Source organism: Lynx canadensis, chromosome A3 (assembly GCF_007474595.2).
Source record: "Lynx canadensis isolate LIC74 chromosome A3, mLynCan4.pri.v2, whole genome shotgun sequence".
Taxonomy (NCBI): domain Eukaryota; kingdom Metazoa; phylum Chordata; class Mammalia; order Carnivora; family Felidae; genus Lynx; species Lynx canadensis.
Window position 1 is genome coordinate 55,040,905 of NC_044305.1, and position 23,333 is coordinate 55,064,237.

General features: G+C 48.6%; 1 long non-coding RNA gene across 1 annotated transcript in view; it reads left to right on the forward strand.

Annotated features, from left to right (window-relative positions):
- LOC115510452 overlaps nt 1–18,211 on the forward strand; it is a 69,600-nt gene extending 51,389 nt beyond the window's left edge. Inside the window, exons 6-7 of the long non-coding RNA XR_003967725.1 lie at nt 15,626–15,792; nt 16,865–18,211. This is a non-coding gene — a long non-coding RNA (uncharacterized LOC115510452). The remainder of the gene's footprint in view (nt 1–15,625; nt 15,793–16,864) is intronic.
- Nucleotides 18,212–23,333: the final 5,122 nt, after the last annotated feature.

The window sequence follows — 23,333 nt, forward strand, 5'->3', positions numbered from 1 at the left end:
GACTCTGGAAAGGCTTGGCGGTGCTACTATATTCTTATTATGAATAAAAATTTTAAACCCGAGCTGATAAACATATTTTTTTTCACACTGAATTCATCAGGAATACATTAACATTTTCTAAAAGGTAAAGGCAGAAAAAAAAAATGAAAGAATTAAAAGGAGAACAACATTAGGATGTATTTGGCCATTAGGATCCCCGTTTCCATCAGCTCCTGTTTACGAGCCAGAACTTCACCCCGTATAACTAACACTTGGGGAATTAGCCTATGGAATAATTATCACTCCTGATGAACAGAGTAAGAACTTGTTCCCGTGTGTGTGCAGAGCCATTCATCCTAAGGAGGAAATCTGGAGTGAAAGCTCACAGCATATTTTACATAGGTCCTGTAAAAGGATCCAGGCAAAACAGGCTTTGCAACATTAGTTATGATCATATATGGAAAAAGCAGTTACTTTCTGTGGTGACATATGGCTGAGTTGGTACGATGCCCAGGAATCTCAGTGTCCCCCCCCGCCCTGCCGCCCCAAGAAGGGTGAGCCCCGGCCTCATCCTCGGCCCCGTTGTCATCGGGACCAACAGCACAGGCAGCCCGTGGAGACGTCGCCGGTGAAGAAAAACCACATCCAGGTGCACCACGACCAAAGCTGCTGTTGGGCTCTGGCGGTTGGCAGGTGCCACCGTCCCCGTCTGTGAAAATGATTTTTCCTAAATCAGGGAAATTGTGAATGGAGCCCAGGCCCATCTGCTTAAAATTCAGGCAGGGGGACCTCCCACAGTAAACAACGATGGCCAAGAACAATGGTAAGAAACACACCGACGCTTTTATTGTAATGACGACTCTATCCTTCAGCGATGGGAATGTAGACTCTTTCTGCTGTTATTCTATAAGCAGAGTGGTTCCTTCCAAAATGTCTAACATGGCCCAGCAAAGAAATTGAGTTCTGTTATAGGAGAGACGGAGAAATATGACCCCCTGAGAGCATGGCGTTCATTCACCTGCTCCCTCACCGATGTGCCCATTACTTGATTTCAGTTAAGCCTCTGTGAGTGCCAACTCTTGATCTGCAGGGTATCCACTCCCGTGAGAAGGGCAGCAACTCACAAGGAAGCTACCGACTAATTCAGGCTTCGGTTATGAGGATACTTGAAGCGGGTGGGAAACCCCTTCCCCTTGGCCCTGGGGGTGGGGCTGGGAGGGACTAAGCCTTCTGTGTGACCCCGATTGCTGAAGGCAGGTGGGGAGGGCAGGGCCGCTGGGGTCGGCCCATTGGGCTGAGAGTCCTGCTCAGCTGCTTCCTAGCCACCTACGCCCGATGGATGTCCCCAAACCTTGGCTTCCTCACTCACAAGACAGAGAAGCAAAGCCTCCTGCCTCCGAGACGTGATGAGGCTTCAGTGGGGAGTTGTATGGAGAGAGCTTTGCAGGACCCTGGCGGTAGGGAGTGCTCAATGGTGGTGGCACTGTGTAGCTGGGGGTGTGGGAGCTGGGCTTGGAGAGGGGTGGGGGTCCCTCTGGGTGACTTCGGGGAAGATGCTGTTAGCCGTGTGTTTCGTGAGGAACACTTTGGGGACATTTTGGTGCGTGGGTTAGGAAAGGGAAGGGTGGAGGGTGTTGAGCTGTGCCCCAAAGATCAGTATGGAGGGTGGAGAGGCTTTGTGAGGGCCCCTCCTGGTGGGGTGGGGGGAGGAGAGGACCCGACTGGGGACATACTTGGAAAGTAAAATAGGAGAGACAGAGGAATGAGACAGAGAGGGAGAGATGGGAGGAGGCGGTCGGGGGTGGGGGGAATGAGAGAGACAGAGACATATACAGAGAGATATACAGAGAGATAGAGAGAGATAGAGAAACAGAGGGGGAGACAGAGAAAGAAGGAGAGATATCCAGAGATATCCAGAGAGATATCCAGAGAGATATCCAGAGGGGGAGACAGAGAGAGAAAAAAAGAGAGAGGAAAGGAGATGGGAAAATGGGGGGTGGTAAGGGAGGGGGGCCAAGAAAGAGACAGGTACAGGGACAGAGACAGAGTCCGAGAGATAGAGAAACACAGGGAGAGAGGTGGGGAAAGCGAGACAGAGAAAGAAATGGAGAGAGAGAGAGAGAGAGAGAGACAGCAAGGGGGACATGGGGGGATTTTGGTGATGGAGTTGGGGTTCACGACACCGACTGAGGTTAAGAATACAGCAGGGAGGGGGTGCCTGGCTGGCTCAGTCGGTAGAGCAGGCCACTCTTGATCTCTTGGGGTTATGAGTTTGAGTCCATGTTGGGTGTACAGATTCCTTAAAAAATAACGAACACTTAGGGGCGCCTGGGTGGCTCAGTCGGTTAAGTGTCTGACTTCGGCTCAGGTGGTGATCTCTTGGTTCATGAGTTAGAGCCCCGCTTTGGGTTCTCTGCTGTCAGCACAGAGCCCGCTGTGGCTCCTCTGCTCTTTCTCTGCCCTCCCCCACTCACGCTCTCTCTCTCTCTCAAAAATAAATAAAAACATCTAAAAAATAATAAATACATAAAAATAAAAAAAAAAAAAAGAACAAGAGTGCAGCAGGGAGGAACTGAGTAGAAAGGGTGTGGGGAGGAGAGCCACCCTTCCATCCAGAGCAGAAACTGCCCCCTGACGGTGCCCGACTGGGTGGAAGGCGCTCGGCTTACCCCCAGTCCAGAAAGTCACTGCCAGGGGGTGGGGGGGGGGTGCCCGTGTGCCTGTTCACGTATTTCCAGCTTGTTCCCGAGCTGTGTGCCCAGATCGGGGCGAGGCTCCGGAGGGTGAGAGCACGCTGCCATCCGTGGAGCCGAGGAGGAACGCTGTGTGGTTTGGGGCCGAACTGAGTCAGGGGACCAGAGCTGAGAAGCAGGTGCTTCTCCAGGCATTCAGACTGCAGGTCTGTTTGGGCACAGCATCCTCAGGCTCCATGTGCCCCCTTCCACCCCCCCCCCACCCCCCCAACGCACCTGCTTCGGGGCTTGCAGGCGTCACCACGTTCACACGTTCACACATTCATCAGCACCCCAAGGAGCGCCTCCTCCTGCCGGGCGGGCTCGGTCCAGGACCCCACGGTGATCCAGGCAGAGACGGGGTCCCCGTCCTCTCTGCGCTTCCGGCCGGGAGAGGAGTTTGGTGCTCCAATCCTTTTCGCCACCCGTGGCCCGCCGGGTTGGCTCTCTGGCTAGAGAAATTCCAGGCAGGTTGTGATTGGAAAACAAGGGGCTCATCCTCCCGCTTTGAAACCACAGCTGCTCTGCCTTCTGCTAGCACTTCCCTTGGGCCTTGGCTTCAAAGGCCCCACGGAGCTGTTTTTAGGGGAGCAGCTCCGGGTTCTCCCACAAAAAACATGTTCCTGGGGAAATGCGAAGAGGGTGGCCTCAAAGAAGAAATGAGGATATTGCCTTTTCTTCTGCAGACTGGTGCAGACTCTTTAGCAGTCTAAACCAACGATTTCCTTTTTTTTTTTTAAGTTTATCTATTTATTTAGAGTGAGTATGCGCGTGTGTGTGGCGGTGGGGGGGGGGTGCAGGGAGGGGCAGAGAGGGAGAGAAAGAGAATCCCAAGCAGGTTCAGTGCTGTCAGCTCAGAGCCCTACACCGGGCTTTGACTCACAAACCTTGAGATTGTGACCTGAGCCGAAATCAAGGGTCAGATGCTCAACTGACTGAGCCACCCGGGCGCCCCTAAACCGACGATTTCCATAACGACTGGTGTGGCCTTAGCCGATGTTCCCCAGTGCTTTTGCCAAAAGCACTCACGAAGCACTTTGTGCGGGGGCAGGGCCCGGGCTGTCGGTCAAGTGCACCACATCTCATCTAAGCCCCACCGCCAAGGCCTGTGAGGGCGGGAGGACAGGTGGACCCTTGAATAACACGGGTTTGACGTGGCACGTGGGTTTTTTTCAAATACATGGATTGGAAATCTTCTGGAGACCCGCAACAATTTGAACAAACTCACAGGCAAACCGTGTAGCCTAGAAATACCAAATAAAGAAAGCAGGAAAGAGAGAAAAAGGTGTTATTATTGTAAGAACGCAGCATGTAATACACAAAATCTGTGCCAATCGACTCGTTATATGATCAGTAAGGCTTCCTGGCAACAGTAGGCCATTAGTAGTTAAGGTTTGGGGGAGTCAGAGTTTACACATGGATTTTCCACTGCTTGGGGGTCGGTGGCCCTCACCCCGGCACGGTTCAAGGCTCAGCTGTGTTTGAGAGTCTCTGTGGTCTAGGCAGGGGCCACTGGAGTTCAGAGAGGTTAAATAACTGGTTCCCGGTCACACGGCTAGTCACGGCTGGAGATGACTTTTGAACTGTGATCTTTGGAGTCTGAGAACAGAACTCATTGTATTATAGCCTATCGCCTCTTCCACATTTCTTGATTATCAATGATTTCGTTTTCCGCTCTCATTGGGCGCTTCAGCAGACTTCGGGGTGGGAGGGGGGAAGTTCAAGGAAGAGGTCCTGGGGGGAGGGAGAGGCTAGTGCTAACTTCACGGGCTATTTGTTAATCAAATGAGCCCTCTTCTCGCCTTCAAGTAGCATTCTCCACGCGCCCTGCACCTGGATTATCGTTCCTCTAAAAAACAGGGATGAGTGGCACGCAGTCCTCAAGCTTCAGCAAGACAACCCTTGATCTAGTAATTTCGGGCACGAAAACTTGCGTTCGGGTTGTTGAGCCCTATTGAACGCACACGCGCTCATTCCGGGGTGAGCTGGCCCTCCAGCTGTGGCCGACCCTGGCAGCTGTAGACGGAGGCTCACCCCAGCGCTGTGACACCTGAGGCCACGCGCCTGCAGCCAGTGCCCCAGGAAAGAGTCACAGACACACACACAGACTTCTCTCCTTCCCACACACATCCTCGCGGAAGGGTCCAGCGATTTCGTTCCCTTTTCGCTGTTTGAGAAGTAGTGGAGGAGGGGATCCCGGCTAGAAAAAACGTTGTTGGTTTTCCTTCCCTGTGCTGTGAAGGCTTCTTGGGATGCTCTTAAATCCTCACCCAAGGGACAGGTCCGCTGTGTCTCCTCCACTTCCCTAGCAACCAGAAGTCAACCGTGGATCTCTGTCTTGTGTCCCTGCTCTGGGGTTGGACTTTAGTGCTTGTTTCTCTCGAAACTTGTTTGTCCCTTAATGGTGATTGAGTGAGAGGTCATTCTTCTCTCAAGTCCTCCTGTCTCTGCTCCTTCTTTACCAGTTCCCAGTGCACAAAAATGTTCAGATTCTGCATTTCGCGCTCCTTTGAACCAAGTTGCCCGTCCTCTGGCCTGCCATCCCCTCCCCCAGCAAAGCAGCCCACACGTCCTTCAGGAATGGGGCAATGGTAAAGGGGCGTGTGAAGCTTGGACATATTTGTACACACTGAGAAGTATTCGATAGGTGTGTATTTATATATGTAATTCACAAATATATGGAGACTGTCCATGGTCCCTCCCCGCCTCCGAATTGTATTTCATGCAAAAAGAACTTACTGGTGAAGAAAGTCACTTCAAGTGGCCATCGGTTCCTGCAGAAGTTGGTAGGTTGCACGTGGATTCCAGAAACCAACACCTGCCTATGTCCACGGGTTAGGAGGTTTTGGGAGGGCTGCTCCCTCCACCCAGAGTTTGGAGGTGTGTCCCGTGCCTCTTGCCAATGGGAGAAGGTTCTTTGTCATCTCAGGGTCCTGACTTCATGTGGTTGGAAGGCACCACTGGGCGGGGGGTGGGGGGTGGGGGTGGGGGTGGAGACCCTGGTGGTCACCAGGAGCAACCCGGATAGGCTTCTTCCTTGGTTCCATCCCCAAGAGGGCAGAAGCAGGTTTCTTCACCCCCCTTCATCAGTATCTCTTCTAGATACAATCTTCGCTCTAAGATTGTGTCCTGAAAAGTACTGTTGGAGAACAAACCCCTGCCACTTTCTACCATTTCTGACAACCTTAGGTTAATTATACGGGCCTGATATTGTCAAGTCAAATTCAAAGGCAAGTCAAAGATGATGAGAGACAGCCAGATACTGTTTTCACTGTGTGCGTGGCTTTCTTCTTGAAGAAATGCTACTGAGGCATTCAACCTGGGGGGTTGGGCAAGTGCAGCTCATTGATGTGGGTAGGGTGAACGACACTCCAGGGTCCTTGGCTTCCTGCATGACAGACCCTGAGTCTATGGCTGATTGGGGGTCACTGCTCAAATGGACGCCGTGGCCTTTCCTTAATAAGAGCATGGGCTGAGGGAATTGCCATGACTCATGGTCACTCACAATGGGCTTGTGTGGTGCTTTGGCCTCTGCATTGCTTATTTGTACGAGGTAGCACATTTCCTGTATGTGGGAAAAACTGTAATTTAGACTCAAAGACCTTGACGCTTTAATATTAGCACCTCTGCAGGTTATCATCCCCTCAGGGGCAGGGATCAGACCTTCAGTCTACATGCCCCATTGCGGCATCTTGTAAGGGCCAACACTCGTAGGAGACTCCACCCTTGGCCCCATTTTCATTCCTACTTTTGCCCTCACCTGAAGCCTAGGATGGATGGATGGATGTCTTAACAATCCTCATTGTCAGGGATCCTTTCTTCCTATTGACCTTAAATGCTTCTCACTCAAGTCCAAGCCAGGAGCTTCTTGCTCCCTACTAGATGGGGGGTGAGGGACAGCTGGTTACAATCTTCTGTGTGTAAATCCACAGTTCTTGGAGAAATGAACACACACACACACACACACACACACACATACCCTCAAAAGCTCAGATTTCTACCTTTAGGATTATTTTTTCCCCCTCTGGAAAATATTTCCCAGATGAGATATAAATTAACTTTCAATTTCTCAAAAATAGGATTGCCTAGCTGATGTCATTTCTTTACATATATTTTACAGGAAAAGAGTGGATCCTTAAGTTGTGGAGTTTTAGAAGTCTTGCCAATAAACTTTTTCTTTCTTGAGTTTATTTATTTTGAGAGAAAGAGAGAGAGAGAGAGAGAGAGAGAGAGAGAGAGAGAGAGAATGCGTGTGCATGAGCAGGGGAGGGTCAGAGAGAGGCAAGAGAGAATCCCAAGCAGGCTCTGTGCTGTCAGCCCTGAGCTCGATGTGGGGATTGATCTCCAGAACCCTGAGATCGTGACCTGAACCCAAATCAAGAGTTGGGTGCTTAACCGACTGAGCCACCCAGGCACCCTGCCAATAAACTTTTTGAAAATACGGACGAGAAGTCTTCTATGGAAAACCATGTCGTAAATAATAAACTCTTGAAAAGAAAGTGTCCATGAACTTAAGGGTGTGTGTAATATTGTCTCCCTGAATCTTAAGGCATCAGGAAGTAGGTTTTTAAATTTGGAAAAATGTATGCACCATAGCAGCTTGTGCTGTATCAGAGGATAAGCCTCAGTGCTTGGCTCTGCTCTATTTTTATTTCCATTATGGGTTGCGGAACCAGGACTGTGTAGGTAAAGAGTTGGCTTCCCCTTGGACCATGCCGGAAGCAATGGGTGCGGGATGGGCGGGGGTGAAGAGAGGTGCCGGGAAGGCAGTGGGAGTCTCGGGAAGGAAACAAGACCTTGCCTTCCCTCCTTTCCACTCCTGACACCGTCCTTTACGATCACAGCCCCCCCAGCAAAACGCAGAAGCGAGAGGAAACCCTGAAGACCCACGGTGGGTGTGGAATTCTTGTGGGGGAGGGGATCGCTCCTGCTTTTGCCGCAAAGGACAGGAGGTAAGAATGATAAAGAGAAGGAGAGCAGGAAGGTGAAGTGCAGTGGAGAGAAGGGGGAGGAGCAGAGGGGAAGGGAAGGTGCCTGGGGAAGTGCAGGGAGAGGCGGGCACACAGCTGTCAGTTTCTGGGAAGAGAAGCAGAAAGTAACAGTGACATCTCAAGGTGCAGCAGCCTCGGGGCTGCTAAGAACTTGCTCATTGGATTCAGCCCCTGAACCAGCTGTTGACTCGGGCCCCCACCCCCATGCTGACACCTCGCTCTCCTCCTGGCCACTGGGGGCGGTGTTGGGGTCACCCAGCTGTGTCCTTAACAGCTTCTGGAGCTGTTCTCTTTCCATTCCCACCTGGACCGGACTAGCTCAGGACCTCGCTGGCCTTGCCTCCATCTGGCTGCATTCCATGTCTGGCCCCTTTCCCTGAGACCCAACAGCCCCTCCGGGGCACAGCAGTGCTCCAAACATTCATGCTTCTGGCCTGCGCCCCCCCCTCGTCAGCTGTCTCTCCCACCACCTGACCTTGAACCCGGTGTTCCTGCCACCCAGAAGTAGTGGCGGGTCCCCCAGGCCAACCAAGAAACGACCAGCACTACAGGAGCTCATGCGAGCGCCAGGCAGGCACTAGCCTTTCTCCCTTTGAGGTGGGCACTGGGATTGTATCTGTTTTCCAGGGAAGAAAACTGAAGCTTAGAGAGGTTCACAGAGTCAGGGTCCTCTTGCCTTTTTGGAACAATGTAGTAGATAAGGAGAGAGAGAGAGACAGAGAGAGAGAGAGAGAACTGGCACACAATTAGTACCTACTGTGTACCAGGGGCCATGCTAGGCGTGGATACGTGTTCCCGATCGAAGATGCTGTGACTCGAGCGCCCAGCTGTCGCATTTTTCTAGAACAGAGACTTTTGATCTGTGTTTAGTTAGAGGAGAGACAGCCTGTCTTCCGCAGACTTTGTTGGTTTGTTTTTCATCTGGCGTGATAAGGTAAAGGAGTTTCTCTGTCTGCCTCCTTCCTCATTGTCAATCTTTTTTGTTCCTTTGCTTGCAGCTGTTGTCTGTCTTTGAGTCACGCGAACCACTTGCAGGAAGAGCTCTAGAGAATTTGGGAAGTGGGGGGGGGGGCGGCGGGGTGGCTGGAAAGGAGAGACAAAAGGTGCGTTGTTTTCCGCGAAGCCGGAAGACGTAAGGAAAAGAAAGCTGTTCTCAAGTATGTCGCCTGCAGCCTTGTGAGGTAACATTTCTTTAGATGGCTTCTCTTCCCCTCCCTCGTGCCCAGCTGGCTCTTCATCATTTTTTAAACATCTCTTTGGGGCGCGGGACATGAAAGTGAACGGCAGGTCAAAGTCAGGAGTTCGGGGTTCTGGCGTGGTTTGGTCTGATAGCCTCTCTTCCTCTGTGGCTGTGCCCTTAGTGGGGGCAGGTGAGGCTGGTTCACAATTCTGGTCACATCACCCTCTCCTGGATGACAGCATCGCACCTTCATCTGTCCATTTACATTTCAAACCACCTCCCGCCTGCTCTTGATTAATTATTTAGTGACGCTGGTCACTTGTGAGCATTTCTGAGCTCCCATTTCACGTACAAGGTCCATTCCTTTTTTATCCAAATCTTCTTTCCCTGAATCCTTGTGTAGTTTTCGAAATGAAATGCTACATATTCCTTTTGAGCCCCCAGCACCCATGTATTGGCGCCTCTTCTTTGTGGCGGTATACCTGGATATTCGGCGAAGGGGGCGGATTCGCCTGTGGGGCTCCCCCTCTCTGCCTACCCCTGACCTTGATCAATTCCCCTTTGTGGGAGCTCCAGTTTTTAATAAGTCAATACAGGGATTTGGAGTGCGCCGTCTCAAGGTCTCCACTATTTTTAAATGGTGATGGAATCTATGAGAAGTAATAGAGGGACATGGGCTTTAGAACCCAAGGGAATTTGGGGTGTCTCCCCTGGCTCTGGCACTTACCTGCTTATTTGTATGGGACACCTGGTAAGTTAGGTCATCTGTCTGGCTCTCACTTTCTTTCTTTTTTTTTTTTTTCAACGTTTATTTATTTTTGGGACAGAGAGAGACAGAGCATGAACGGGGGAGGGTCAGAGAGAGAGGGAGACACAGAATCGGAAACAGGCTCCAGGCTCTGAGCCATCAGCCCAGAGCCCGACGCGGGGCTCGAACTCACGGACCGCGAGATCGTGACCTGGCTGAAGTCGGATGCTTAACCGACTGCGCCACCCAGGCGCCCCCGGCTCTCACTTTCTTTACCTCTACAATGGGTGTGGAGAGATACAGAAGTGGCAGGGGGTTAAGAGGAATGCACGGAGGGACACTGAGAATGCACCTTGAGTGTGGACCGTGAGGGAGATGGTGCCCTAAGGGTTTAATCTTGACCTTCTCAAACAGGGTGAATAAAATGGTTGGCATGGAATCAACCTTCAAGAACAGTTAGGCAGTTTACCGTGGGGTTGCCTTTACCCCAGGCAAAATTCTTACCCATACCAACATCCGGTAGTGGGAGAACCGCACTGCAAAACAACCTGTTCTCGGAGTTGGAAACCTGGGGTCTGTTCTCCGGACTTTTGAATTCCGGTTCTAACACTTGTTAGTTGTGTGATGTTGGAAAAATGATTTAATCTTCCCCAACCTCACCTTCATCAATGGCAGAATGGTCCCAAATTCAACCTACCTTAGAGGGGACACTGTGAAAAAATGCAACGCTAAAGATGTAAACACTCAGCACACAGCAAGCATCCAACTGATGATTTTGCTTTCTTTCGTTTTTTTTTTAAGTTTATTTACTTATTTGAGAGAGAGAGAGAGAGACAGAGCATGTGTGCACAGGCAAGTTGGAGGTGGGGCAGAGAGAGAGAGGGAGACAGAATCCCAAGCAGGCTCTGTGCTGCCAGCATGGAACCCGACCCGGGGCTTGAACTCACGAACTGTGAGATCATGACCTGAGATGACATCAAGAGTCAGGTGCTTAACCGACGGAGCCACCCCTGATTTTGCTTTCTTAACCCTGATAAATTAATGTCGGTTGGTGAACGAGCTCTGATCATCTCTCAAGAAAAAGAAGGAAAGTTCCGATTTTTCTATTTTGTCACCAAAAGGATCACTAGACTTTACACAAAACAGAGCACATCCTTCACCACATAATAAAACCGAATCTACTGGTTTTTTTTTTTTTTTTTTTTTTTTTGGCAAGAAAAAAAAGCATAAATACAACTGACATCAATTCTCGGTGCATATTGTGTCTCGTCTCCCTGTTTTACAGTTTTCGGAAACCAAAAGTCCATCTGTCTCTGAGACCTTTCTAGTTTCCAGAAAAGAAAACACTGTCTAGATATAGTAGTGCTGTATCATTTGGCTGACTCGCAGCGCCCTTGCACGCTTCCCTTCTGCCGGCGAGCGCGGGATGCCAGGATGCGGATTTCTGGCCGCCGCTGCCCCTGCGGGTTAACCCCTATCACAGGTCACTCTGCTGTGTTAATTTCATCACAGCCTAACCCCCCGGCGCTTCAGTGGGGAAATCACAACAGAGAACGCGCAGCTCGATGCACATTGCTCATTTCCGCCGGTGTGAAAAGAAGGGCGAAGATGCCCTGGACACCCACGCCCTTCCTGCCGCAGGGTTTATACAGCCCCGGATCAATCTGAGAACGACCGATCTAGTACGCCCGTTCGTTAGCCGCGCGCACACTGGACTGCTTGATGGAGAGGCTTGTGCTTGAGAACATTAAAATCTTGACTTCCCCTTTTCTAGTGAGGCTCCTTTGGCACCCCCCTTGACTCATCAGTTCTAAACTCCACACTTCGTGTTTCAGTTCAAATGTCCCCTTCCTCCAAAAGAGACAGAGAGAGAGAGAGAGAGAGAGAGAGAGAGAGAGAGAGAGAGACAGCTGGGTCCTGTTAGCACTCGGACTGCAGTAAAGAACAGCAGCAACAACAAAATTGCATCCATTTCCCATCTTCAGTGAAAAAGTGACAAATCGTGGAAGACAAACCTCACTTGGTTCTCAAGTAATGTCCCGGCTCCCACAGGGGATTGGTGCGTCAAGCCTCTGTCTCTGTCTTGCATAGGGTTGAGTGGCTGCCTGCTGGGGGGAGGCTCCAAGCTCCTGGGGGGAGGTCAGCAGGGACCTAGGTGGGAAGAAGGCAGAGTGGAGGGTGCAGCCTGGGGAAGCCTTTCTCCAGCCCCTTCCCTCCCTGTATTCATGGCAGTACCCAAAGCCCACCCTCGTGGATGGTCTCCTCAACCCCCGCCCTGGGCAGGTCTCAGAGGTAGCTGGAATCTCCCTGCTCCATGGCGGGTTTTGGGGTGCAGAGGGGCGGTTGGCAACTCTCAGGGCCTTGTTTCCTCGATTCAAGATACCAAGAACGGGGTTGCCCATGCCTACGTAGCAAAATTTGTTACGAGGATTAAGTGGAATAATACCCAATGATGTTAATACAAGAGCAAAACAGCACAAATACTCAGGGGTTTAAAAAAAAAAAATCCCTGCCAACTGAATAACGGGTGGGTTGGGACCCCAGGGCCAAACTCTGCGTGCCTGGCAGTGGTAGTCAAGGAGGCAGGGTGGCGGCTTGACCTGGTCACGTGACTTCCCATCAGTCATGGAGGACAGTGGTGTGTGGGATGTCCAGGGTACCTGGTGCACCTGGCTAGAGCTGCTTCCTGCCACTTCCGTTCTCCCCTTCTGGCCCCAGTTGGCATCACCATTCACCGGGCCAGCAGCTGGTGTCTCCAGGACGTGGCGTCTGGGGCGGAGAAGTCGCCGGAATGTGCGGGCTGGGTGCTGCCTACCTACATTCCGCGACCACTCAATAGGAATACGGCTGTACGCTGGGGGAGTCCTAGAGGATGCCGAATTCATGATGGCGATGACACTTCTGTATGGAGGGAGGCCAGAAGCCCTTTCGGAACAATAATTGTTTTCGTATAGCCTCCCATGGCTCCCATGCTTCCTCAGGCCAGCTCTAGGCAAAATTGCAAAGCTTTGTCATGGTTCCCATCATTGTTGTTGTTGTTGTTGTTGTTGTTGTGTTAATGAAGTCTGTGAAAATTGTGACAACATCCAGGCACGATGGACAATAGTCAGACTGACACTCCAGCTTCGCTTTGAAGAGCATTTAGATGGGTGTGAGATGATAACACTGGTAAAATAGGATTAAAGGCATCATCAGTGCCAACATCCCTGACCATTGAAGAGCAATAGAATGAATGGCCAAGGTGGGTTACGTGGAAATGTCATCAGTGGCCGCACAGGTAGCGAAAGTCACCACCATTGAGGATGAAGTTGGACTGCGCACAAAATGGGATCCGGTGTGACTGTAGCTTCAGCAGGATAGAGTTTACTTTTCTTTTGCACGAAGTCTGCACGTAGATGGTCAAGGGTTCTGCTAGCCTTGGCCTCCTCTGCTTTGTGTCTCTCCTCTGGAGTGACGATCGCTTCGCTTGTCTAACACGCTACCCTTCAGCGGTGCCTAATTGCCGCTCTTGCTGCTTCTTTCTTGGGCTTGCATGGGCTTCTGTTCCCAAGGACATCTTTTGGTCCAAGATAACTGCTCCAGAGCTGCTCCATCACACCTGCTTTCCTGCCAGCAAGAAAGAGGGATGGGGAAGGTGTGGCAAGGGGCAGACGCCTGCTGTTACCTATGGAAGTGTCCCAGAAGCTCCGATGTAACACCTTCACCTACATCCCCCTGCCCAGCCATAGTCTCATGGCCACACCTAACTGTCTCCGTCCCATTGCAAAGACCAGGTGCTATGGAAGAAGTGGAGAACATAATGGGGGCTGGGGGGCACTCATGGTCTCTGCCAATCATGTAATTTCAGAGCTTCCGGAAGGTGACTTTTGCCTTCCCTTCCACTTAGCTGATGCCTCAAGTTTCTCAACAGCATTGAGTCTTTCATTAAAACAAAGTGGACTTTCTTATGCTGTGACCTCCAGGTCATTTGTAGGGTTCCCGGCGCTAGTTCCTTCCCCCTCCCCCCCCCCCGTCCCCCAGCAACCCCCCAGCCCAGCTGAGCTGGTGTCGTGATAATACCGTGTTTTTCTGTTGTGTCCATATTCATAGAGGGCAGTAGCTATTACAGCAGCCAACGCTTACTGAGGCTTACACCACTCCGGCTCTTATACTCACAGTTAGAGAATCTTTTGCTCATTTAACTACCAGCTAGATAAGGGCTCTTAATGGAAGTGTGGACTTGAGCCAGGATACCCACTTCGGGCACAACTGTACCACTTAGCCCTGGTGCTAACCGTGATGCCACATGGCTTCTCCTTTATCCCGTCTGATTTCCAGGTAGACCCCGGCACTGTGTCGATTCTAGCAGAAGAGGCACATTTTTCTGGGTCCTGGCTCTGAGTGTGCGTGTGCGAGGAGTGGAGGTGAGGTGGGGGAAGCCACGCGAAATACCCAAATGAATGTAAGGCCGTTTGGAAAGTTCCCTAAGAGGTGAAAGCAGGTGTACTTTTGCTGTAGGTATTCAGGAGACATAACGCTAAGGCCCTAGCAGGGACGCTATAAAACGAGTTAATTGCTTTACTCCCCTGCATTTCCTTCCTTATGGAGTAGCTGGAGGCCCTCACCAGCACACATTCCAGCACAGTTAAGGTCATGTTCCTGTGTGAGCCAGCTGTCAGCCCTTGGGGATCTGGTCAGACTTGACTGGAATCCTTATTCCAAGTGTTTTTTTCATCAAAGGTCACTCTTACACGGACAGTTCCTGAGTTTGGTAGATTTTTCAGAGACTAGAAGGATTTCTAGAGACAGATTATTCTCTCTCCCCCCCCTTTTTTTTTAATTTGAATGTTAGTTGGTTAATATACGGTGCAGTATTGGTTTCCGCAGTAGAATTCAGTGACTCATCACTTACATACAACACCCAGTCCTCCTCTCTAGATTTCTAGACAGATGTTATTATGGGTTGGGATCTTCTCTGGCATCTCCTCCTGCCTTCTCTCTCCCGCCTCCGGAACAACTTCGGTTTTATTTGTGGGACACATGATTCCCTGGCCTTTGTGAGTTGATATCCAATCGCTGACTCAAGTATGTTCCTCACCAAGAGCTGATTCCTTATGCTACGAGAGATTCTGGAGAATTCAAGTCTCCTTCTCTTCTTGCTCTTGGTGTTTTGGTGGCTAGATTGATACAGCAGGAATTAGTCTGTATCTTCAGGTAAGAAGTAGATGACCCAGTGCTCCTGGATGGTGGTGATGAAAGAGCCTTGGCCCTTCGTGGCGGCTTGGAAGGCAGGGCCTCAGATCATGGGGAGTTCATTGTCCCCAAAGCAGTGGGACTTGCTGTAGTCTTCAGAGGTGGCGGCCACTGACAATTTTGAGGATGATTGTCATGAAAACATCTGCTCCTTAGTGGATGGGTTCGGTCACTGGTGGAAGCGACCAGAGATGCCTGGTGCTTTCCATATCTAGTCTCCCTTCAACCCTGCGCACACGGGAAGGCTCGGCTGCCCTGAAAGTGGCTGGAGACCGTAGGACTACAGCTGCCCAACGGGCTCGTTCCGAGTGAAGCGACGTGTCATTTTTGGTCTGAGCCAGTTAAGAGTTTTCCATACTCTCTCTTCCCTGGGAGCCATGTGTTGAAATGATAGCCTGGCCAGATGGGAGGAGCCTGGATCCCCGAGACAGTAGGTGGATGAGGGCCCTTCTGACCATCCTTGGACCTGGCATGCACCAGATATAAACTTCTCTCGGGTGATGAGTCTTGAGAGAAACACCAACAGAGAGAAAAGCTCCTGCTCTTTTGGCCTTTGTTACCATAGCATGGCATGGTACGTCCCCAGTACAGGTGATATGGACTTTCTATGGACTGCACTCCGCCCTACCACTGAGATATTCCTGGACGTCTAATAGATTCCAAAGTTTTGATGATCGGGGGATGTTTCAGGATTAGAAGAAAGGAAGGATTTTTCTGCATTCCTTATTATTTCTGGGTTTTTGTTTTTTTCCCCTCCCTTAAGTGGCCATCATCTCAAAGAGACCGGGTGAGAAGGTGGCAGGTGCTGAATGGAAACGCCAACAGACAGAATTGGAGAGGAGCACTTGGTAGGACGCTTCCTAAAAACCCTGCTTTGCCTCATCGGTATGCTGTTCCGGAACAGTTCTGCCTGACGCGGTGCTCCCGCAGGTTAGTACAAAGGAGGACGTGATGCCGAATCCATCTGTTGCCATCCCCCCTTTCACAGCAGCTGAGAATCCAGGCTCCGTCTCCATTAGTAATCACCCAGCATCACGATTAAACCCCTATCGCACCAGATGAGAAAACCCCAGGAGGGCGCTCCGTGTCCGTTCCATTCAAGTCCGAAACCTGTTGTGCATATGGGCCTAGTGGCACCAGCGGCTCGAGGGGGAGACACCCCCGAAGATGATTAAGGTAGCAGAGAATTTGCACAGTCAACTCCTGGAGTGCCGGATATGGTGCCCGATACGGCACAAAGCGAGTGTTCATTCACTCGGTGGTGACTCTCAGTGGAGAATGACTGTGTTAATTAGTAGCAGAGATTGTTGAAAAACGCATTCTGCTGTGCAGAAATAGCATGTGACTCCTTGTCCATATTATCTTCTCCAGCACAGAGAAAGGACTCGCACAGCTCAACCTACGTACGGTGTGCGTGACTCCCTGTGATAAGCCAAGTTTAACTCTCCGCCCTCTATTCTCTGATGCTATTCCTGGGGACAGGGACACTCCAGCCACACAGTCACAGCTGGCAATATCAGCAATCCTTCCGTCTAGTATGGAAACCAAACTGTTGGCGTAAGGGCTTGCGAGCAATTCTGCTCATGTGTACTAGCTGTGCAGCTTCTAGAAAACCCCTTTTGGTAGAAGGAGGTGCTGAACTAATGCAGGGCTGCAAGAGGATGTACTGCGCTATAAAGGAAACCTGCTTCTAACTCCCAGACAGAGCCAGGGGTGAGGTTCTGGCTCACTAAACACTTCCTTTCCAATCTGACTTTTGGGGTTTCACCTTAGAAGGTGGAAAAGGGTCTCCTGAGTCTAATAGCTCTCAGAGAGAGAAAGATTTGTCTTGACCCCCTCAATGAGGAGCTTTGGACACTGTCCATGTGTTCGGTGACCTTGTCTCTGATGGTGAATTCTCAAGAGCTCCTACTCTCTAGGTGGGCGGGATGCCAGCGTTCACTTGTCTTGTCGAGAAAGGAGGGGCTGAGCAGGTGAAACCTTTCTGATTTTTTCTTTCCAGGATGCTCTCCAGGAACATTCCGGTTAGCCTACCTCAGAAGAGTAACAGCCTGTGCGTGAACCCGTTACCCTCAAGACTTTGCTCTTCTTCCCACAATACCTTTTGGTGGCCAGTCGACTTCTTCGACTTCCTGTTAGCTTTTCAAATGGTTGATTTAGAAACTCAAGTTATTCTAGCCTTGGTTATGTGGTCTCAGGATTCTCACAACTAGTTTTCCTCGTTATGAATATTGAGAAGAGTTTGTTGGCATGTTGTATGATGAGGAAGGAGCCCTGGGATGGGAGTCCAAAGGTGTTGTAAACTGGGGCGGGGTACTTCATCTCTCTGAACCTCAGCCTTGTCAACAAGAGGGTGGGTTAAAGTGCTTCTTACTACCAAATCCTAGAAGTCCTAAGAACTGTGCTCCAGAGGAGAAAACACACATTGGCAAATGTGGATTTATTCACTCTTCCGCCATGCGTTTGTAGACTGGTTTGAGAGAGTTCTGAATTCACCTAGTAATAACATTAGCTTAATTTCATATGGAAGGACACAGGTTCCACGGCTTAACCACAAAACTTGTACCCTGGTTGACTTCCACCCTTTCCCTAACAAAGTAGATGAATTAATCCAGACAATTACTGTCAGGTGAAGGGGCAAGGTTGGAGATTCTCTGAGAAATCTGATGGTTGTACAGATGATAGGGTTAATTTGCAAGACCTCGTATGGAACACTTTCATTATTTCGGTTGCTATTATAGTTAGATAGTGCTGGCTGGGTAGAAATCTATTAATGTTATAAAGTTTGGGTCAATTTACCAATGGAAAGGACAGCACCATTCTAGGTTTTTTTCCCCCCTCTCTTTCTAGAAACCATAGCATTTAGAGAAATTATATGATGATATTGGACAAATATAGCCAAACCCAATCAGCCCAAAAGTAGTGGAAAAGCAAACCATTAAAACCCTCTCCCAAACAGAAGCCTATTGGGAAGCAATGTATAAATAGAGGAAAGCTTATGAAATGAAATAGACAGGATATAAAATTTCCATATCCTCAATCCCGCAACAAGGACTTTTCCTACATATATTGCCATTACCCTGATAAGATTGGGAGTTGACCAGTGGCTCTATGAATTTAAAGCAAATGGTGACAATTAGGTCCTCAGGGTATACCCTCATCTTCTTCATTCACTGCATAGCCATTATTTTGGAGTTTTCATTTATATTTTTATGTTTATGGTCCTTGGAGGAGGCTGAATACTACATTTTGACGGTGGAATCTGAAAGAGCTACAATTCTAGATTCCGTAAATACTTCTTGATCATAGAAACGCCTTAGTTTTTGGGGCGCCTGGGTGGCTCAGTCTGTTAAGTGCCCGACCTCAGCTCAGGTCATGATCTCACGGTTTGTGGGTTCAAGCCCCACATCGGGCTCTGTGATGACAGCTCAGAGCCTGGACCCTGCTTTGGATTCTGTGTCTCCCTCTTGCTCTGCTTCTCCTCCACTCATGCTCTGTCTCTCTCTCTCTCTCTCTCTCTCTCAAAAATAAATAAACATTTAAAAAAATAAAAAAAGAGAAATGCCTCAGTTTTAACTTTGAGAGCTGTCTCATTGGTCAAGCTCTTTGGATGGGATATACATTAGGTCAATCCCCCCAATTCACGTTCTTGAGGTATGCTTTTCAGAGGTTCAAACTGTGGGTGGCTTAGTTCACATCCTTTTACCCCAAAATGAAAATTCTGGGATTCTCATTAGCCTTCTCCCAAAGCAAACCTTTAAAGCTTCCCCAACACGTGTAAAAACCAAACTTTATGAGGATCCGAGACCAGCCAGGAAATTTTAACAAAGACTAAATTTTAGAACAGCAGATCTTTAGTTGTGCAAAGGACATTGCTAAACTTCTGGGTTGGAAGGTATCCTGATCTACCTAATTCTATTTATGAAACTGCATATGTGCTTTGAAACTCCATTTAGATCCAACTCTCAGCTAGAGATGGAAACCATATGTGTGTCTAAGGCCCATATGTTAGGGCTTGGAGAGTCTTAGATTTTGTTTTGATTTCCAACTCCGCATCATTTTCAGATTTGGAGGCATCTGGGTATGTCCTTGACCCTCTGTGTCACGTGGCAATATTTTTGTTTTCCCTTCTTCTTCTTCTTCTTTTTCTTCTTCTTCTTCTTCTCCTTCTTCTTCGATGATTCCCATTTCCATATGCTTGGATAGGTGTTGTGGCCTTTCATTCTCAAAAGATCATTCTAAGGAAAACACAGAATTGAAGCAAATACGTGGCAAAATCAAGTTCACAGTCTTGTATTGGGTGAAAAAGTATTTTGTTTATTGTCTACTGGAATTCATTAGGGCTTCTTTTTTCCTTGATTCCTTGTTTCTTCTGTTTAGTGTGGACTTCTATTTCTGCTGCACACGTACCCAAAGATTATGGACATAGCCCAGCTTAAAGATGGCTGGCTGACCCCCAAATCTTTTCCCCCATTCTTTCGAGGTAATAAGCTAGTTGTAGCTGGCCATGTGGCCTCTCAGCTAGGGACTATCTTTGAAGCCTCAGTTGTAGGTGCGTGTTGATGAAATGTGAGAAGTAAGGATAGGAGACATTTCAAGGCCTATATCCTAATACATAGCCTTCCCCTTGGTTGGTACTAAAATATAGAATATTCTAAAACCAGCTTTGAATGCAGATGATAGCAACATCCTGGGCAATGATGGAGAAGCAGAATGGAAAGAACCAAAGTCTTCTAATGTCTGCAAGGATAAGAGTCACCTGCTGACCCATCCTACTGCTGGATTAGGAGATAAAAAGCTTCTTTGTCCAGGGGCCTGGGTGGCTCAGTCGATTAAGCATCTGACTCTTGGTTTTGGCTCAGGTCATGATCTTGTAGCTTCGTGAGTTCAAGCCCCTCTGTGCTGGCAGCGTGGAGCCTGATTGGGATTTTCTCTCTCTCCCTCTGTCTCTCTGCCCTGTCCCCCTCCCTCTGCTACTTGCGCTGTCTCTGTCTCTTTTACAATAAATAAATTCTTTAAAAATAAAAAAAATTAAATCTTCTTTGTCCTTAAAATTAGCTTTTACCCTAAAATTATGTGTACACCTTGGGGTTCATGCATCATAATTAAAGGAAAAGAATTCCTTTTCTACATAGAACCAAGAGAGATTCTTAGGCTGTGGGGACATGAATTCAACAGGAAATAGATTTTCTGGACAAAAAATGAATAGATCCATTTGGGAAAAAGTAGCCAGTCTGGTTATTTACCCTGACAGTGTTTAGAGTTAGAAGAATTCTTTACTCAACATAGGAACTCATTTTTCTTCTTCAACTTTTTAATGTTTGTTTATTTTTGAGAGAGAGACAGAGTGCAAGCAGGGAAGGGGCAGAGAGAGAGGGAGACCCAGAATCCGAAGCTCCAGGCTCTGAGCTGTCAGCACAGAGCCCGACGCGGGGCTTAAACCCACGAACTGTGAGATCATGACCTGAGCTAAAGTCAAACACTTAACCGACTGAGCCACCCAAGTGCCCCTACTTGTGCAATTTTAAAAAATCGAGTTAATGATGGGGTAAATGTTGCTTCACAGCAGCTTTTTAGTGACCGTGTGCAGACATGAGAATGCAGTGCAAAGTGCCCAAGATTTTCCTTAGGGAAGAGAGTCGGGTAGCTTTCTCTCCGTAGTTCACCTCCCCAGGGGCAGGCTTTGGTGGGCAGCTCCTGGGCTTCGCCAGGTGAAATCCGGCAGGACCTCCATCTATGAGTTTACCTGACTTAACCTCAACTCCCTAAACGACCCAGCTCGTTCACTTTTAGGTTTGGTAGGTATCTCTTATGGTATCGGACCCATGGCAAGTGTTCAATAAACAATGTTCTGAGGTCGAGGGCAACTCCTCACAGCCTCCCACTGCTGCTGGCGGTTACCTGAATGGGGTGTGGAGACAAGGAATGAGATCCACGTTTCTATGAGAGTGAACACAGAGGGGCTAGACTTGCAGCTTTGCTTCCTTCGATTTATTTAAGATTTCAAGATGCACCAAGCCTTTTTTAGAGATCTCAAAAAAAATTAAGATTTTTTTTAATTAAAAAAATATTTCTAACGTTTATTATTGAGAGACAGAGAGACCCAGAGCGTGAGCAGGGGAGGGGTAGAGAGAGGGGGAGACACAGAATCCGAAGCAGGCTCCAGGTTCTGAGCTGTCAGCACAGAGCCCGACGTGGGGCTCGAAACCACAAACTGTGAGATCATGACCTGAGCCGGAGTCGGTTGCCTAACCAACTGAGCCACCCAGGCGCCGCCCCCCCCCCAAATTAAGATGTTTTTAAACATAAAAAGCATTTATCGTAGTGTTTCAGGGTTTGTATTTGACTCGATGCATCGTATTTGGTTGACAGAGTGTAATCTGGGGCAATGTTTGAATACACGTACACATCGTTCAGTGGGACTTTCAGTAGGGCTTGTGTGATGTTTACAATGGTATTGAGTATTAAAAAAACCAAAAGCGGGGCGCCTGGGTGGCGCAGTCGGTTAAGCGTCCGACTTCAGCCAGGTCACGATCTCGCGGTCCGTGAGTTCGACCAGAGTCCGCGTCGGGCTCTGGGCTGATGGCTCAGAGCCTGGAGCCTGTTTCCGATTCTGTGTCTCCCTCTCTCTCTGCCCCTCCCCTGTTCATGCTCTGTCTCTCTCTGTCCCAAAAATAAATAAACGTTGAAAAAAAAAAAACAAAAACCAAAAGCATTGTCTGGGTGTTTTGTAGACAGATGCCATGTTCCTTTTTTTTTTTTTTTTTGCATTGTATGGTTTAATCAGATGGTACAGAGGAGGGCTTTATGCAACACGTGGTAAGTAGTAACAAACAACAGTGTGAGCTCTGATGTAAAGACAGTGAGGGCCGTGATGCAATTTCTATTCAGTCTTCCACGTACTTTGATTCTGAAGACAAATCATCATGACCAGGCTTACGTCTGTCGTAAAGCTGCGTTAGGAGTGGCTTTCCGTGACAGCCTCCAGGCCGCCTGAGAATCCGGCAATCACACTTTTGGCCTGGAATGATGTCAGGTGTGCTTGCTTGTAGCAAATCCGTTGCTTGAGAAGATTTGGTTATGGCTGCAACGAGCATCCTCAGAACAAAGTGAGCTCAGTGATTGATTTTGGCCGTGAAATGATCAAGGTAGGAAAGTTCATGATTGATTTACTACAGTGATCGGTCCATTAAAGAGTTGAACAATATGAATGAACAGCAGGGCCCGGGTTGTTGGTCGTATGCAGATACTACTACTTCTGTGGCTGATTGTTCTCGTGAATTTATACGTGAAATCGTTGTGTTCGTATACGGAAAATAAAGTAGATGCTCGAAGCAGTGTTTCAGAGAATCCAAATTGCCACTTTTTACCAGGCACCTGAGTAATATATATTAAATATTTAGAATATTAAATAACAACTGAGTGCCACAAGGTCTGAGTACAGAAGGAAACACATATGGATTTATAAACCTATGAGGTCACACTGTACAATCAGTGACTGATTTATTCATTGATAAGACTAAGGCAAACGTTGTAGGTCTACCGTCTGTGGAGCAGTTGGGTTCTTTGGCCCTGTACCCAACACCTGTACCCAACACCTGATCAGACATCTTGCACATGTTGTCACTGGGCTGCAAGGAAGAACAGGCATGCGAGAGAGGTGTGGACTGGTGGGTTACTGTTATCATTCCAGGTGAGGCAACTCTATATAGCCCTTCTGAGGAAGAGGTACAAACTTCCAGTTACAAAATAAATAAGTCACAGAGATGGGAAGTAGAGTGTAAGAAATACAGACAAGATCTGTTGTGTTTCTCAAATTCCACCTATAAGTGAAATCAGATACGTGCCTTTCTCTGGCTGACTTGTCTTGCTTAGCATCATACCACCTAGATCCATCCACGTTGTTGCAAATGGCAAGGTTTCATTCTTTTTCATTGCTGAGTAGTATTCCAGTGTGTGTGTGTGTGTGTGTGTGTGTGTGTGTGTGTGTGCGTACTACATCTTTTTTAGCCATTCATCAGTAGATGGACATTTGGGCTCTTTGCATAATTTGGCTAAACATAGGGGAAGGGAAAGAAAAATAAGTTAAAAACGGAGAGGGAGGCAAAGCATAAGAGACTCTTAAATACAGAGAACAAACTGAGGTTTGGGAGGATGGACAGTAAGGAGAGCATGTTTTGTGATGAGCACTGGGTGTCACATGTAGGAGATGAATCACTGTTCTACTCCTGAAGCCAAGACGCCACTGTATGGTAACGAGCTCGGAAAAAAAGGAAATACAGGCAATGGTATTGTAATAACGTTGTATGGTGACAGATGGTGACTACACTTACGGTGAGCCCTGAGTAATGTCTAGAATTGTCGAGTCTCTGTGTTGTGCACCTGAAACTAATATATTGCTGTATGTTAGTTACACTTCAATAAAAAAAAAGAATACCACGGACCTTTTGAAGGTGACATCTCTCTGTTTT